Source organism: Neltuma alba, unplaced genomic scaffold (assembly GCF_004799145.2).
Source record: "Neltuma alba isolate B1F8T4 unplaced genomic scaffold, ASM479914v2 tig00001081_pilon, whole genome shotgun sequence".
NCBI lineage: Eukaryota > Viridiplantae > Streptophyta > Magnoliopsida > Fabales > Fabaceae > Neltuma > Neltuma alba.
This window is the reverse complement of record NW_021632318.1, coordinates 32,307-51,764: the sequence shown is the minus strand read 5'-3', so window position 1 is coordinate 51,764 and position 19,458 is coordinate 32,307. Positions and strand designations below refer to the sequence as shown.

At 35.1% G+C, this 19,458-nt stretch overlaps 1 non-coding gene across 1 annotated transcript; it reads left to right on the top strand.

The window, feature by feature from the left end:
- The first annotated feature begins 16,228 nt into the window (after positions 1–16,228).
- LOC114750351 (small nucleolar RNA R71) lies at positions 16,229–16,335 on the top strand. Its single transcript, XR_003740658.1, has one exon. It is a non-coding gene; the product is annotated as a small nucleolar RNA R71 (small nucleolar RNA).
- The last annotated feature ends 3,123 nt before the right edge of the window (positions 16,336–19,458 follow it).

Below are 19,458 nucleotides of genomic sequence, written 5' to 3'. Positions count from 1 at the left end.
AAAGCAAGACGAAAGCTTGAGATGCAAGGTAGTGGACTTATCCTTATGTGCTTGATTGTGGGTAATCTCATTGTGTTGGTTGTATTTGTTGTTCGAATGATGTTGTGGACATGATGATTTTTTGCTGGAAATGCTGTTTTTAATATGTTCCCATGGCCATGCATTTTTATACCAAGCACAGTAAGGCATGATGGCATGTCACTAGTTAACTTAAGTTATGAAAAACTACATACCATATACTAGCATCCATCCTATGCATGTATGTGGTAATGTTTGCTACTGAGATTACGCCGAATCTCACCCCTCCCTAACCAACCATTTAGGTCAATCAACGATGGGCAATAATGGCATGAGAAGCAAGGAGAAGTAAGTGGAGAATTATTCTTGTTAATGGATGAGACTGTTGATGAATGTATAATTCTCCTATTTTGTAAACTATGTTATGGATGCCAATGAAGCTGTGTATTTAATTGTAATTTTTATGGCATGGATAGAAATGAATGAGAATTATGTATGTCAAGGAAATAAAAAGAATTAAAGTAAATAGTAGTTAAGGGGCAAAACGTAGGTCCTGAAGCAGTGAGTTTGTAGCTCCAGTTTGACCTATCAAATGAATGAGTTTTACCATGAGATTTGGCATAGTTATAGTACACATCCCAAGATTTAAAATGAGAGGTAGATTGCCTCAATTGGATGTGTAGACAAGGAGATACAGATTTTTGAATTTTAGGCACAAAATCTGGAAGTTCCAGATTTTACCAAATGAACAGTAAGATTTTTAAAGAAACCTGGGCTCGAATTTTTCCTCAAAAGTTTATCCAAAGAGCTTTTCATAGAACTTGGAATCACTTGATTTTGTTTTTTCTATAATTAGTTATGAATTTTTAAAGTTGGCAAAGATTTTAGTGAAATGTGAGTAGTGCGCAGAAGCATTCTGTGACCCCAAGTCGCAACTGGAAGCACTAAGTCGTGACCTGAACTGGAAAATGAAAAAGTCTCAAATTTTTAAGCCTTTTCTCATACTTAAGGGTCATATAAAGTTTCAAACGTGATTTTTCATAACTTGTGGTCTTCAAAAGTGATTCCAAATGCTTTCGCAAGTCAAGTTAATTGGTATAAACTTAAGGTGTTACATGAGGCACCTTGACATAGTTTGTCACATCTTTCTTCATACCAGGCCACCAGAATGATTCTTTAAGATCTCGATACATCTTGGTCATGCCTGGATGTATGGTGTACTAACTCTTGTGTGCCTCTTCTAGAATTTTCCCCTTAATCTCTGAGTTTGGGGAAATATAAGTTCTTCCCTTATATTTCAAGATCCCTTCCTGAGTTATCTCAAACACCCTTGTCTCCTTTCTTAGTACTTTGGCTTTCAACGTGTCAGCCAGTTGATCTCTCTGTTGGGCCTTCTTGATCTGTTTAATGATTTACATTTCCACTTTTATGATACCGATCTGGCCCTTGAGATCCCAATCTCAAATATTCTTGATCAACTCATGTTCTTTTATCATTAACAATGCCACCTGTACCGTTTTCCAGCTCAAAGCATCTGCTACCACATTTGATTTTCCCAGATGGTATTTGATTTGATAATCGTAATGCGTGAGCAATTCCATCCATCTCTTTCTCTCATATTGAGTTCTTTCTCGTCTTACAGGTACTTGAGGCTTTTATGATCGCAATACAATTCAAAAATTGCCCCATACAGGTAATGCCTCCAGATCTTCAATGTATAAACAATCACTGCCAGCTCAAGATTGTGAGTAGGATAGTTCTCCTTATGAGTCTTTAACTGTCATGAGGCATAAGCGACCACTTGACCTTGTTGTATTAGCACACATCCTAATCCTTACTTACTCGCGTCTGTATATACCATATATGGCAACATAGGATCGGGGATTATTAACACGGGAGTCGAGGTTAGCTTCTGTTTCAATTCCTGGAAGCTTACCTCACACTTATTATCCTAATTAAATGGCTGATTCTTTCGGGTGAGCTTAGTCAGTGGTAGGGCAATCTGTGAAAAATCCCATATAAACATTCAATAATACCCTACTAAACCCAGAAAGCTTCTCACCTCAGTTACCATCTTGGGTCATTCCCAATTCAATATGGCTTCTACCTTACTTGGGTCCACAGCCACTCCATCTTAGGTTATCACATGGTCCAAGAATTTCACTTCGTCTAGCCAAAATTTGCACTTACTCAACTTGGCATATAGTTACTTTTCCTGTAATGTGCCCAATATGATTCGCAGATGCTGTTTGTGTTCCTCTGGTGACTTAGAATACACCAGAATGTCATCAATGAACACCACTACGAATAGGTCCAAGTATGGCCGGAAGATCCTATTCATATAATCCATGAATATGGCAGGTGTGTTTGTCAATCCAAAGGGCTTCACTAGGAATTCATAATGTCCATACCTAGTTCGAAAAGCAGTCTTCAGAATATCTTCTACCTTAATCCTCAATTGATGGTACCCTGATCTCAAATCGATCTTTGAGAATATAGTGGCTCCTACCAACTGATCTAACAGATCGTCAATTCTCGGTAAGGGGTACTTATTCTTAATCGTCACTTTGTTCAACTCACAGTAGTCTATACACACCCTCAAACTACTGTCTTTCTTCTTCACAAACAACACTGGTGCACCCCATGGAGATACATTAGGGCGTATGAACCCTTTCTTTAATAGCTCCTCTAATTGCTTTTTCAATTCTACCATTTCGTTTGGCACCATCTGATATGGAGCTTTTAAAATCGGATTTGTTCCAAGTACCAGGTCAATAACAAACTCAATTTCTCTTTCTGGAGGTAGTTTGCTGATTTCTGTTGGAAACACTTTAGGGAATTCCCATACTATCAGGATATCAGCAATCCCTTCCTCTATTTCTGCCATCATTGAGAAAAATACCATGTATCCCTAGCAACCCTGCCTCAATCATTTATTCACTCGAGTCGCCAAAATCACGTTCATCTTTACTTTTACTATTGGGGCTAACTCTCGAGTAGGAAGGATCAATGTTTTGTTTTTACAATCAAGGAGAACATTTTGGGAGGACAACTAATTCAAACCAAGGATAACATCAATGTCACAAAAGGCATGCATATCAGGTCTAACGTAGTGTAACAGTGGGCATACCGGACAATGTAGTTAAAACAAATAGTAGAAGTTAAAATTTTTGTTCCTATGGGAGTAGAAACACGTAAATCATACAGCAATGTATTGATAGCAAGACCTAAGCCCCTAGCACAATCATATGATATAAAAGAGTGGCTGGTACTTGAGTCAAACAAAGCATCTACAAGGTAGCCATTCACAGTAATCGTACCTTAGATCATCTCGAGCAACTTACGAGTCTCTTCCCGATTGAGGGCGAACACCCTACCCTGTGCCTGAGGTCTTCCCGTGCTGTCAGCACCTTACGGGCACTCCCTAACAAAGTGTTCGGGTCGCCTACACCTGAAGCACACGTTATAATCCATCGTGCATGGCCTGTCTCTGTGATTACAGCCACGGCGCTTACATTCCCTTCCTTGGCAAACATTCTCTACTCCCCGATAGACATTCTCTGTGCCTCCTCATCGAGCTCCCCACCTCGACTTCCTGTTCTAGTTAAATCTCCTTTTCTTCTGGCTACCATCGAAAGAAGTGCCTTCCTGACCCGTTCTTACCCCTGGCTTTTCAGCTCGTAGGGTTGCTCTAGCCAGCTCAGCATGATTCTGGCTATTCTTGGTGATACGACAGACTTTTACTGCCTTATTAAAAACTTCCAGCTGTCTCAGGGCTACCTTCTCTCTTAACTCAGGCTTTAGCCCCCTTATCATCTTCTCTGTAAACCAACATTCGTCATTCATGTGCTAGAGATAAGTGGAGTATCTAGACAGCTTGATATACCTCGCCAGGTATTCATCAAAGGGTTTGTTTGCTGCTTGTCTTATAGTGAGAAACTTTGTTTCTTTCTCATCCCTCACGGATCGGGGAAAATATTTCCAGAAAAATTGGTCCTTGAACACTTCCCAGTTGATCGAGGTGTTATTGGCCTGAAGGACCAACTTGATGTTCTTCCACCATCTATCTACCTCCCCTTCCAGCTTGTATATTGCTATCTGAGCCTTCCTCTCAAACAAACATTCTAAGATGTTAAAGATTTTTTCTAGCGGGTTTATCCAATCCTTGGCTACTTGAACATCGAAAGTTCCCTCAAAAGTAGGAGGGTTGTGTTTTGTAAACTTCACAATCCACTACTGCAGCGTATCAGGCTCTGCAACACGTTGAGGTCTCACAGGAGTAGGTTCCTGTGGTTGCTATGGTGGTATGGGCTAACCTGTCCCAGCTATTCCTTACTTGGGTTGCTGTAACCGCGCCAGGGCTGCCGCTACCGCCGTACCTATAGCAGCATCCCTCTCTTGTTCCTACCTAACTTGTGTGGCTTGTATCTCAGCCATATTCCTTTACTTTTCCTCTAACCTTTCCATTATCCATTCAATTGGATCAACAGGGGATCTTGACGATTCTCCCCTGGTACTGGGTCTCCTACCTCTTGATCCTTGTCTTCCTCTTACCATTTTGTTATTTTCGTCTCAACTACAAGAGGAACAGAATCATTAATTTACATAAACACTACTAGTATTACTTTTTCAGTATATATACATGGCACAGTTAACAAAAAGTAAGGTCACAACCCACCACAGTTAGCATAGTATATAGTCATTCTACATTCACAACCCAGCAGAGGAAGAGGGAAACAAAGTAACTATAAAAAGTTATAAATCGTCTAGCAGCTGATCGAAGTTACTAGGCATAAAGGGTCTGTAGAGCTGCCAAATCTGGGTCTACCAAACTCGTGTGGTGGGTAACGTATCTAGTAATACCGGGCACCATAAAGCATTATCTATAAACTGACCCTCTTTGACTACCTTATTATGTAGTAATCTCAAGTAGTAGAAGTAGTCATGGTAGACTATAGCATACTGATTTTGGGTCGAGTCTATGTGTCTACTGAGCTCAATAAACTCCTAGAAGAGACTGTTATAATCTTTAAATTCCTTCCTTACCAATAATGGCCTCTTCCTAATTGGCAGATCCTTAGTTTTAAGCTGTTCCGGCCTCACTATCCTAATAGGTACTGCCCTAATGGCACTGGGACCCGCCTTATCAGGATGTGGTTGAGGTCTTGTGGTGCTCTGAGCATCCCCTTTCTCTAACCTGATCAGGTCATTAGAGTTCTCTTCTAAAATTATATCTTCTATCTCTTAGAAAGGTTGGTAATATCCGGTTGGTGGAGTCGGGTCATCAAGGTCGGAAACATGTAGATGGTACCAATCTAGGTATGGCTCTCCCAGCATCCTCTGGTTTACTGTTTCCCAGGAGTCATCACTATAGTAGGCTATGACTTATCCTGCACTCAACTCAGTCTATAACATACCATTCCACCCAGATATAATCCAACTAGAACACTCAATAAACAAACAGTTCACAATCAACCAATAATATTCAATCATTGTGCACAATACATAACAGTCAATACAGTGCACAGAAACAGAGCCAAAACTTGGTTCTGATATCAAAAAATTGTCACACCTCTTTTTATATCCCATTATATGTCAATTAGAACCATTATAAGTCATTTCATAGCATTTCCAGGTGAGAAATTTTAAATTTCAAGATTTCACTGTCCATCTTATCCGTACACTATTCATCTGAAAATGGGCCAACTTTGAAAATTCATAACTAAATCTAGAAAAATCAAAACAAAATGGTTCTAATTTTCACGCGAAGCTTGCTAAGATTTCTATGGAGAAAAAATAATCATTAGGTCCAATTCTATCTAGAATAATTCCAGGAAATTTGTAAAAGTGTACTATTTATTTGGTAAATTTTCGAATTTTCAGTATTTTTGCCCAACTTTAGAAGGGCATAACTCTTCGCACACAACTCCAAACTTAATGAATTACCACTTGTTTTAAAGCTAAAAATGAGATCTATTTGTCTATAGAATTTTATGCCTAAAATCCAATAATTTCTTTTTATTTTATGTGCCACAAGTTTGGCACTTTGTAGGGAATTTCTATCCCCTAATTGCTATTTTCTTGATTTATTTCCTCTTTTTCCTTCAACCACAATCCTTCCACAATGCATCAAGAATAAGTCTAATATTGAAACATGAGGATAAAGTATAATACATGTCACAACATCATCCATATCTAAACACAACCATAACATAAGGTTCATTACACATTGCATAACAATTCACCATAATACAATATTCATAAAACTCCTTTATCCCAAGATCAACTCCTTTCCTTGCTCCATACTTGGTCCACTTCCTAATTAGGGCATAAAATAACATATGAATTATAATTATCCTATAAATCAATGCAAGTTTAATTGTGAAATGTCATGCAATCCAAACCATTCCCAACTCATAGGAATTCATACCACATATCATACAAGGAGAGGAACATGTATTATTCACATTGACATACCACAAAGCATAACCAATGTCAATCAACAATCAAGGTCACCACAAAGTTCCTCCAATCCAAGCAACAACAATCACAATAAACAAGCAAGATAAAGAATCAAATTATAATTCAAAGCTACCTTTACAAAGCTTGTCCAATTAATTCCTCCAAGGAGCAATGCTTTTCCTTAATTTTTCCTCTCAATCCCTTTTAAACCAAGCATAAACATAGGCCATATTAATTACAAAACAACTTGGTTTCAACAATTTAACATTACTTAACAATTTCTCCCCTTTTTCTTTGATTTTTAACAAATTGATTCTTTCTTTAGAATCAATCACCTCATAACTCAATCCTACACAATTTTTCAAGAGGAATCTAATGGTGCAATCAGATTTTTGAAAATCACATTCCTTCCCCATGAATCTGGTTTGGCTGAGTAGGGGTCCTTAATTTTCTAAAAATTATATTTTTGATTTCAATAATTTTAAACACTTTCTAAACAACATATCCCTACACAAACACATGTTTTAAAGCCATTGGAATCATCAAATCAAGAAAAATCTAATTGGTTCTACATGAACAGTAGCAGACTGAAATCATCCCCCTTAAACCTTAACTTGATTTCATCCAATATCAATCCATACACCAGTTAATCGTCCTTATCCAACTTGATTCTTAAGGTTTCTATCCTTCCCTAAGTATCACACATCTCAATCAAATTTCCAACATTTTTTAGCATTTTTCCAAGCAAAAATCCTTGTTTAATCAATGTAAAACTTAGGGATATTGAATCTTGGACATACCTTAGTGTTTCCTTGAAGTAAGTTGGATGATTCCTTGCCTAAAACTCCTCAAGAATTTCGTGCAATAGGGCTGGATGAACAGTGGCAGAGTTTCCCCTTATTTTTCCCAATTTTCTAACATTTTCTTTGTATTTTCAAGGGGTATTTATAGACAAAAAATTCTGCCACTTTCCCCCCTAATTAGCACACCCAAATGATAGATAAGGAGGTGTGTTGGCAGCCATCAAGTGCCTCAAACCTTCAGATCTCACCATGTAGCATTTCTCTAGATTTCTCCACACAAATATCCTTTAATTTTGCATTTTATTTAATAAAAATAGTGGAATCTGCAAAGTGCACAAAATTGGGCCTTTAATGGGTCTATTGTGAGCCCCACAAATGGTTTGGACTGACCCAAAAATATGACCCACAAACCAAATCACTATCCCAAACCAATTTGAAACTTTATCAATTACTATTCACTAGTAACATTCCATAATTTTTCCAAACCTCCAAAAATTCATTTCTCTTCATGATAATTCACTTTTTAATATGGGAGCATGATCTAGAAATTTTCATAAATTTTCACCACCTCTAGGTATTTATTTTGAATTTTCTCCTTTCGGTGTCATTGTGGGAAAATAAATTCTCTAAAATTAATTCCTAAGCTCCCAAGACCTAAAACTAATTTTATAAATTCAAATAAATATTTATATGAATTTTTCATCAATCTCCCAAATTTATTGAGACCTCTAACTCATTAAAATAATTATTTTTCTTTATTTTCCCAATAATTTACCGAAAAACCTTTGTTTATGGGAAATTATGCAATAATTCATTTTCACCGAAATTCTACCTTTTGGGCCTCAACAGAGTTTCCAAAACCTCTACTCTACAATTTTCCAATTTTTTGGGGATTTTCTAGAATTTTTCTCAAATTTTTCCGTTTTGCCCTTCCTAGACCAATAATTACGGAAATGCCAATCCGGATTTATCGGGGTTTCATATCAAAAGTTGTTTCATCTCCCCATCTGGTTCCTACATTGACCGTCATTCCAATTTTTAATCCTTTATAGCTAGATGCAAATTTTTGGGATTTGACACCGAACGTGCCATGTAACTTATTATAAATGATTAAAAGATGGTTTAAGAATTAAAGGCTAGAAAAAGGTTGAAAACTTGTGTTGTAACTTAGTTTATGGAAGCATTTTAACTTGCTACTGTTGAGCATGATTTCGGCCAAGAGGATATCATGAGGTTAAGATTTGATTTTTGTTAATTTGATACTTCCATTAGGTTTAGGAGATAAAATTGTGTAGGATTATGTTGGGCAAAATGTGTTTGATGTAACATCCCAAATTTTCTAACATAGGAAAAACAGAAAAGAGAACATTTATTTAAAATTATTTAGAGCCTAAAGTGTAACATCCTAATTTTCATATATCTAATATTTAAACAAATTTTTATGGAATAGGTAGAGGTAAAATATATATATGTGGTTAAAATAATTCTGATTTTGTGTGTGTGTGTGTGTAAGAAAATGAATAAAATAGCAAGTTAAGAAGTCCAACATTGATTAAATGATAGGAAGATGGATAAAATAACAATGTTAAGAAGTCCCACATCGACTAAATAATGGGAAGAGGGAGTTCAAGGAGCCTATATATAGGTGGTAGTAGGGGAGAGTTAAAGATGAATTAAATGATTTTCGCACAAAACTGAGACAGTCTCAGTAAAGTGCTGTTTACGAGTTTGTAAACCGTTGGATCGGGCTGTAATTTGGTCAGCTGATCCTAGACTTCAAACTTGTTAGTTTCAATGGCTGGATCTTCAATTCAGTGACTGGGTTACAAGTTATTAGGTACGTTTTTCATTTATGTTTTTTTAGAGTTGGTTGATAGAATACAGATAGTAAATTAGTGTTTTTTAATTTGTTCACCATTGGATTAACCTGAAATTTAGAAAGGAGTCTTGTGACATGTAAGACATTAAATTCAATGGTTGGATTAATAATTAGACTTCTACAGTAAGAATAAATTAACTCATATTGAGGTTATCTATCTAAATTTTTTAAAAATAGAAAATAAGTTATAAATTGAGGGTTCTCTATCTAGATTATGAATTTGGTGTTTCAAATGATATAATTTAACAATTAAAGATAATGTAAGTTAAGGGAGCCTAGGAATTGAATATAAATCATCATATATATGTTCTTGCCCCAAACCATAGAAAAAGCCTTTCGAGCTAGAATTTCGAGTAACAGCTGAATGTATTAGAGGGAGCGCTAAAGGTTAGAAATTTGTGAGTAATTTACTCTAATATATTAGAAATAATTTTTTTATTTCAATTGTAGATATAAACCCTATTGTGACATTTTCGAGTACGAGCCTCGTTTGTGCTTGATTGTTAGCTAGGAGACCAGGTAACTAAATTTCTATTTGTTATATGCACTAGTATGAGGTTGATGAGTGATTTTATAACTAATTTTCATATACATATATTATGTTTTATATGAACTGTCTTGTGGGATACTGTTTTGAAAAGGATTGAAATTTTTTGTATTGTTAGAAATTAATGATTATGACTATGAGGTGTTATTCTGGAATTTGGTTGATTATGCATATAAATGTATTATTTTGAACCCTGCGCATCTGGTTTGGGTGAGGGAAGGAGATGATTGGAGTTATTGAGATGCATATACTTACCACGCGGTATCGGCCTCTATACAGAGCTCTATGGTTGGCCACTATTATTGTCCCACTAGTTCTTCGAGGGACTGCGACACCCCACTAGCTCTATGGTTGGCCACTATTATTGTCCCATGGTCCATCGAGTGCTTTATGGTCTTTGGCCGGTCCATATCACTCGTGTGGTGAGCTTGTCAAAGTAGCCAGTCAAATGAAAAGAACTTAGCCCATGGGTCCAGTCGGCAGAAATAAGGAGGATATAACAATGGATTTGGGGTTCATGGACTGTATATAACATGAAATCTTCATTGATGTTTATATCTTTTGAATAATTGAAAAGTATGTTATCTCTTTTGAAATTATCAGTTGCATGAGATTGGCAGATATATTTGATCTATATGGTTATTGTGAGTTCAAATTTAGATAAGTGTCTATTGACTATTATTAACTCTGTGTATCCCACCTGACACCTTACTAGCCCATGCTAGTATGTGTGATAGGTAGGGATTTAGTTACTGAGACGTTGTCTCATCCCTATTGTTTAACATTTTCTCAGGTGAAAGCTTTAAAGGAGGGACGTCAGGGAAGGCTCAGGAGGAGTAAAGCTACATTAGCAACTTGTAGCGCCTTGTCGATTTATGAGCTATGTTATATCCTATATATTGCCACCTTAGGATAAATTGTTTTTAATTGATTCATGCATTATTATTTCTTATGTCCTTTGAGTGTACTATTGTGGTATGTGTGTTGATAGGTGGCCAAAGGCATAGGATCGCATGTGATTTGTTTATGAATTTATTATAAAGTATGAATTAAGATTTAATTCTTAATATTTTGATTTATGAGCTATATTATATCTTGTTTTATAACCATATTAGATAAGATTGATCCTTTCTTATATAGTTTGTATTTGAATGAGTTAAGAAATGTTCTTTTATTCATGATAGGATGTATGATTGGGTGCTACTCTTTTCTATCACGGATAACAATATTATATAATTAGTTAGTGTAGATGATTGTAATATAATTTGAGTTTGTATTTAATATGGTTTGGTTATGAAAAAAGGTTATTTCTTAAAGTTACTATGAAAAAGTTAAGTTTATGTATTTATTTAGGAAGGTTGTTTCATAAAGAAATTGGGATAAATTATGGAATATTAATTTTGAAGACTTGGAAATATTTTGGAAAAGTTGATTTCTTAAACAATGTCTTAAATAATTTTAAAACTATTTTTACAGCAAAAATGGGTTAATTTCTTAGAAAATTCTACGAAAAGACTTAGAGGTTTCTAATTAATTTGGAAATTTTAGGAAAATTATTTTACATGATAAAGAATTTATTTGAGGCATAAAATCCTTAAAATGGATTAAGAATTAATTTCTAGAGTCAATGGCTATTTTCCTAGAAGATTAAAAAAAAAATAGTTAGGAGTTGATTTTAATAAAAAAATTTTAGGAAAACTATTTTATGGGTAAGATAATAGAAGAAGAAAAAGTTAGTAGTAGCTTCACCCAAGAGGGGGTGTATTGGGTGATGTATAAAAATTTAACTAAATAAAATAACTGAACAAATAAAACAGTAGAGATGAGTTTGGAAAGTTTCACCGAAGAATGAAGACATAAAGTCTAGACTTGTTACACCTTACTTCTAGTACAGTTTAGAATTTATTCTGAGGCATTTTAAACCACATTGAATGGTCTTGGGCTAAAAAATATCCACAAAATGCTGATTTTCAGATTTTTACTGTTCATGTGGTAAAAATCCAGTTTTCTAGTCTAACTTCAAAAAATCATAACTTAATCTAAAAAAATCAAAATGGAGTGGTTCAAAATTCTATGAAAACCTCTTTGAATTCCCTATCAAGGAAAAATAATTTTAGAAATTAATCCCTTATGAGAAAGTGCCATATGTTTGTGAAATCAACTCTGTCATTTTGATAAAAACCCTTTTTCCAGATTCTGGATCTTAACTTTGAAAAATCACCAAAAATCATATAGTTGTCCATTTTTAATGTGCTACCTATTGATCTGAAGCCAAGAACGTGAACTACATTCATACCAAATTTTGAGATTTAATGCATTTGGTAACTTAATAAAAACATAGCTCCAAGTTGGCATCCTACTTGGGATTACAGCATCCCATCATCATATATTTATATAACCAAAATGTAGTTGTTTCCTCATGCATCACCACCACAAATACCCTTGAATTTGCAGCTTCCCTTTTTGTGATTCATCCCTAAATTGTTAGGCTACAAATGGGGGATGAGATTTTAATGAAATCCCAGTAACAAGATCAATCAACCAAAACATCAATATGCATCATTATTAAGCATTTCACATTAGTTATTATAAGAGAACTAATCTTCTTATAAATAGACAACCTCAACATGCAAGGCCATGACAAAAAATGCAAGGAGCAACCATATCATAATCATCATAGTTCAACTATACAATGACAAGCATTCATGCCATAAACAACAATGCAAAGTTAACATTAGTAGCTAATTAAATCCCACTACCTTAATCCAATACTCTTTGATTCTTTGACCTTCTTCCTCTTCTCCACAATTAACGAACCCTAACAAGATAAATCACACAAGGGTAACAAGATTACTAGCCACTTCACATAAAAATTAACAACATAGCTCAAGTAACTCCTAAACCCCTTAAAGCTTCCATCTTTGTTCTTTGAATTTTTAGAGTTTGTTTTTTTAACCCTAAAAATTCTCTCTTGACCCATTCAAATGGTCAATCCCAATTAGGCGAGGTGAGAATGGGGGGCATTATAAGCCTCTCTTTTAGCATGTCAAATGCTTCCTTACAGTCATCATTAAATATAAACTCAGCATCCTTCTGCAAAAGCTTAGATAGAGGTAAAACAATTTTACTGAAATCTTTTATGAACCTCTATAAAAACCTACATGTCCTAAAAATGATCTAACTTCTTTTAAATTTGTAGGATATGGTAATGAAGATATAATTTCAATTTTTGCTTTATCCACCTCTATTCCTTTGCTAGATACTAAGTGGCCTAATACGATTCCTTCATTAACCATAAAATGGCATTTTTCATAATTTAAAACCAATTTTTTCTCCACAAATCTAGCAAGTATCTTATCTAAGCTATCAAGGCATGTATCAAAGGAATCCCCATATACCGTAAAGTCATCTATAAAACATCCATGCATTACTCCAACAAGTCAGAAAATATAGACACCATGTAACATTGGAATGTGCCTGGAGCATTACATAACCCAAAATGTATCCTTCTATAAGCATATGTACCAAAAGGGCATGTGAATGTTGTCTTTTCTTGATCCTCTAGTGCTATGGGGATCTGAAAGTATCCTAAAAAGCCATCAAGAAAATAGTAGTGAGATCTCCCTACTATTCTTTCAAGCATTTGATCAAGAATAGCGAAGGGAAGTGATCTTTCCTAGTGGCTTCATTTAACTTTCTATAATCAATACAAACACGCCATGAATTTTGCACTCGAGTAGGTATTAATTCATTATTTTCATTTTTAATTACTGTAATACCACTTTTTTTAGGAACTACCTGAATAGGACTGACCCGCTCACTATCAAAAATAGGATAAACAATTCCAGTATTTAAAAGTTTAGTTACTTCTTTCTTTACAACATCAAGTATAAGTGGATTAAGTCTTCTTTGAGGTTGCCTAACAGGTTTGGAATTTTCATTTAATAAAATCCTGTGAGTGCAAATAGAAGGATTAATTCCTAGAATGTCAGCTAACATCCAACCTATAGCATATTTATTTCTTTTAAGAACAAAAATCAATTTAGCCTCTTGATTTACAGTTAAAGAATTAGTGATAGTTACAGGTAACTTCACATTTAATTCTAAAAAAGCATATTTTAAATTAGAAGGTAGAGGTTTTAATTCCAAATCAGGGGGTTGAACAATAAAAGAAATTAATTTTGAAACATAAGTACTCCCCTAGACATTTGGCATTGAATGGCATGATGACTTATCATAGGAGGCATCTTTTGCTTCTTCAACCTTCTCAAGCATTGAATCTATTTTGTTCAGAGCTTTGTTGAGCTTAGATCCTTCATTATTCTCTAATGCAATTTGTTGCATAAAAGGTAATGTATCCAGAGGAATAGGAATCCTTTCATTCAAAGAGGAAGAAGAAAAAGAAGATTAAGACATAGGGGATGAGGACGAAAGGAAAGATGTAGGGGATGAAGAAAAGGAGGAGTAATTAGGAGGAATTGGCATAGTGTTCCCTTCTTCAATATATGGTTGTCTTTGTGTTTCAAATTTATAAGAAGATGGAATGGATAGATAAGGGGATTTACTTGTAATTGGATCATCTACCCACTCCTTCAAATCTGCAAATTCAAAACAAAACCTTCCTCGAAATCATCGCTTATAAAAGGCAATAAAAGAGATGAAGATATAGATGAATCACATGAAGAAAGATAATTATCGATTTCCAAACAAGCATCACATATAATCTCATCATCATAAGAACAAGAAATAGAGGAAGATAGTGGAGAACAAATTTCTAGCCATTTATTCAAATTAGAATCATGTTCATCAGTTGCTTCATCAATAGATAAATCAATTGCATTTACTCCTAATAGTGAATAATCCTCATAAGGGTGTTTCATAGCCTCATACGTGTTAAAATTGATTTTGTTATGTCCCATTTCCATGGTGATTGACCCATCTTTCATATTAATCATAGTACACGCAGTGCATAAGAAAGGTCTACAAAGTATTAATGTGCCATTATGTGATGTTTCTCTAGACATATCTAACAGATAAAAATCAGCAAGAAATACCAAACCTTTAACTTGTATAAGAATATCTTCTAAAATGCCATCAGAATGCCTAATAGTTCTATCAGCAAGTTACAACACCACACTAATTGATTTTATATTCTTAATTCCAAGTAATATATATATATAGATTTAGGCATAACATTGATGGCTAGATCTAACAGCCCAGTTAATATTTATTTTACCAATAGCACAAGGTATAGCGAAAGATCTGGGTTCTTGGCATTTAACAGGTAGCTGAGGTTTGAATAGTGTAGAAACATTAGAGCTAATTTGTACTCTTTCATTAGGTTTAAACTTTTTTTATGAGTATATAAATCCTTAAGGAATTTAGCATATTTAGGCATGGTTTGAATTAACTCTAATAAAGGAATATTAACCTCAACCTTTTTAAACAATTCAAGCACCTCTTTATCTTGCTCTTTTTCAAAAATCCTTTTACGTGAAAGATAAGAATTAGGAAAGGGGATGTCTTCAATGCTTACCTCATTAGGTGCAGTAGAGGGGGTTTGCTTCTTAAGTGCCTTTTCCTTCAAGCTTTCTGATCACACAGTAGGAGCAGTAGTGACATCTTCAGTGGCGTCATTTCCCAGCCCAATCATATCATTAGTGGCATCAATTTGGAGACCTTCAGTAGTGTCCTTTTTGTCATCTCCTTCATCAAAATGAACTTGCTTTTTAATCCTTAATGTGATAGCATTTAAAGGCCTGGGATTAATGATAGTATTAGAGGGAATAAATCCTCCCACCCTTGCTTGCTACTCATTTTGGCTGTTAGACAACCTTGTCACAAATTCACTAATATTACCAACCTTTGTTTCTAGAGCAACTTGGTTTTTAGTAAGATCTTGCACAACCTTTAAGAGAACACTAAGTTGATCATCTGTCTTGGGAGCTTGTTCATGCTAAAAGTTCCCATATGGTTGTGTTTGTCTCGGAGGAGGTTGTTACTTTTCATGATTATTTCTATTGTCTCCTCCACTATCCCTAAGGTTTGGATTCATCTTCCACCCCTCATTGTAAGTATTAGAAAATAGGTCCCATTTTTAATTAAGTCTCCCCTGGTACTTAGCAGAAACCTCTTCAACATTATAGGGGCATGTGGCAGTAATATGTGTGAAAGAGTTGCATATTTCATAGCTAGTAGGCATAAGTTCACGCGTTGCAGCATAAGAAGGGGAGACCATATTAGCTTTAATATCATTTACTGCTATAGTTAAAGTAGCCAATTGTGCATCTACATTTTTCATCTCATGATTAAATGTAAAAGAGGTAAGTTGACTTGTTGTTTGAGTACTTCAGTCTCTAGTACCATATTGTTGATTATTCATTGCTCTTTTCTCAAGCATCTCCCATGCATTTTTGTGCTGTAAGATCTAATAAAGATCCTCCCAAGGAAGCATCAATAGTAGCTTGCTCATGCCCTAATAATCCCTCATAAAAGTATTGAATAAGGTGTTTTTCGGGGATTTGATGATGAGGGCACTTGCTTAGTAGCTCTTGAAAGCAGCTCCAAAACTCATAGAATGTCTCCTGTGGGTCTTGTTTGATTGAATAAATTTCTTTTCTCAAGCTGGTCGTGTGTGATGCAGGAAAGAATCTCTCTAGGAAGGCTTTCTTCAAGTTATTCCATAAATTGAATGTATTAGCAAGGTGTTTTGGTAGCCTAAGATACCATTCTCTTGATTTCCCTTCTAACGTTAAGTGGAATACTCTCTATTGAATCTCATCAATATTGGCCCTAGCAGGTTTTGGGGTTGCACAATTTATTTGTAGGCTCATCAAGTGCTCATGTGGGTCCTCTCCTAGAAGACCATGAAATTTGTGCAAGTTACTAGTACATGACCTTTGATTTCAAAATTAGAATTAAAAGTAGGATAGGCAGCATATCTAGGATTATAGTCGGTAACTGAAGATGTCAATTCTCTTATGATCCTAGTAGGCCTATCCTTAGGATCACGTTCACCATCCATTAGGTTGTTATAAACAATTTTATAATTTTGCATAGAGCCAACAAATTCAGAATTAGAGATACTAGGTGAACTAGACTCACTAATTTCCTTATTACTGGAAGTACTAACTTGGTTGATTTTATATAAAATTTGTTTTCTACACAACCTAAAGGTTCTTTCACCCTCAGAATCAAAAGGGACTAAAGTAGTATCCCTAGGCATGCATAGAAATTCGCAGCATAGTAAAATCACGTTTAAAAAATTAAAAATGAGTCAAAATAAACTTGGCTCCCCGGCAACGGCACCAAAATTTGATCGCCCTATCATGTAAGCTCTCAAATTACTTAACTAAATTAACCCTATATAGTATAGAGGTCAACTTAGGTCGTCTTTCTCAATGAGGAGCTTTGTTAAAATTTTGAAAACCTTTTTAATTAAGAAAAACGTGATGTAAAGAAGGAATGAGTATGAAAGAAAATTGATTGAGTTTTTAAGAAAATAACAGTAAGTAAAAGAAAACGAAAGGAATGAAGACTTTAACAAAATGATGTACTTCCCGAGGATGTTGATGAGTGGCTATCATGGTTCAAAAGGATGAGAAGTTTGTATAAAAACAATTACTAAGTCAAAAAAAAACCCTAGAACATCTAAGTCGTGATTAATTAATAATAATTATACCTAGAAAGCTAGCATATAATCACCTTTCAATTAATCATTTAAAAACCACTTAGGTTGTGAATTTAATTAAACAATTATATCTTGTTCCTAAAGAGAGTTATCTATCGAAAACCCTAAAGCATGAACTACTTGTGCAGGTCAAAATAGAAATCTATAAAGATAAACACTCATAGAATCATGAGGAAACTGAAAATATATTCATTAAAGCTTCAAAATATAATTGTTCAACTAAAACACAAATCAAATATCAGTCCACAAAAGAAATCAAAATCCTAACCTAGGAAATTCATAAAAGCAACGTACTCGTGGATTGAAATAAAAAAACCATCAAACTCCCTAATATAAACAGGAACTCAAGCCACGTCATCTTGTCCTCAGGAACAAAGAGGACTAGCCACACATATGGCTAGATGACACCATGATGATAAAAGAAAATAATAAAAAGACAGTGAAATAATTAGACATAAGAGGAAGCCAAGTGTATGCTTGTGCTTGTGTAGTGTAGATGGCTTCGTTGCTTCTCTAAGACTCCTTTGATCTCCTTTTATAGCTCTTGAAATCTGTCCTAGATAGATAAGGAAACCTTTGAGTCTTCTAGCTTTATCTTTTATCTTCTTTTATCTTGTAATCTTGATAGAACTTTAAATTTGAATTCTCTTGATTTGGTGTGAAGTTCATGGCATCCAAAGTTAAAGGACTTTTGAATTTAAATGATATTGAATAAAACTTGAAATCAAAGTAAAAATACCTTTCAAAAGGGAAATTATAAAAAAATATAATAAAAGATACACTTTAAGGCAATTAATTTATATAATTTCTATAATTCAAAATATGAATATTTTCTGCATTTTAAACCCTTTAAACATTATAAAATCCCTTAATTATATTATAAAATAGAGATATATCACTCGGTCTACTGTGACCTCAGGAGCTACTGCGCTCTACCATAAGCTTGTTCAAGATCCATGGTGACCCTGGAATACTATCATCACTTTGAGCCATTTTAAGATCTCTGGGAGACTCTGACCACAGGGTTGAGTAGTAAAATAAGTCACCTCCACTTAGTTGGTAACTTGACTGATCATTCCCTAAGACTGTTCTAATAGCCAATATCATTCTCTTAAGCCTCTTTCAATTCTCCAGGCCACCTATCTGCTTCTTTAGGTGCCTGAGTCAATCTACCTTAGGAGTTCTCTTACTCTTCTAGCTGCTTTTACCATTCTTAGCTACTTTAGAATGGTACAAGAAAAGGAATTATGTAACTTCTCTTTCCAGTATGAGCATACTCGAATATGCATAATGCCTGACATTTCAATGCAAAGAGTACAAGCTCTTACTGGTTGCCATGTCTGTAGCGTGCCATCCAGACATCTTATCCCTAAAAAGGGAGCCTCTCTTGTTGTTCGCAGTTGATTCTAGAAGTTATAGGGAGAGGACTTATGAGGTTTTCTTCTTTCTGCTTGCCCTTCTCCATTAATCTCAGGGACATTCAACTCCACTTGCCTTGCCTCGACTGTTCCCCTTTCCTACTTAGACAAGGTATCCTGCTCCATTTAGAGCAGTGTCAACCCTGACTGAGAGCACGAATCTCCCAATTTCTCTAGGAAGACTCATAACTAAGACCATATCCTCTATGAAGGGTACCTCTCAACCTAATCCCAAGTGACTAAGTATCTCTTAACATTATCAGGAACATGTCAACCTCATAATGCTAGTTCCTGCACATATCTATCTATCTCATTCTCATCTCTTTCTCTTCTTCTTGATCCCCAAAAATTCTACTAGGGCTATCCATCTTGAGTTTACTATCTCCAAGTTCCTATTTATTTGTTCAAGATAGCTACTCTATCGTGGTGTCCCAGCCCTAATGAGGTTGTAAGAGTTTGTCCAGCTTAGGTGGCCACTACACCCTCTTAGTGGTATACAGACTCTACCCCTAACTATCTTATTCAACTCCTTATCCTTACTCTTCCTCTTGAGGGGGGAATCTGATAGCTTTAAATAGTGGCTACCTCTCTGATCAATGGCCAGACTGTTTCTTTCCGGATTGTCAAGAAAGAGAGTTGTA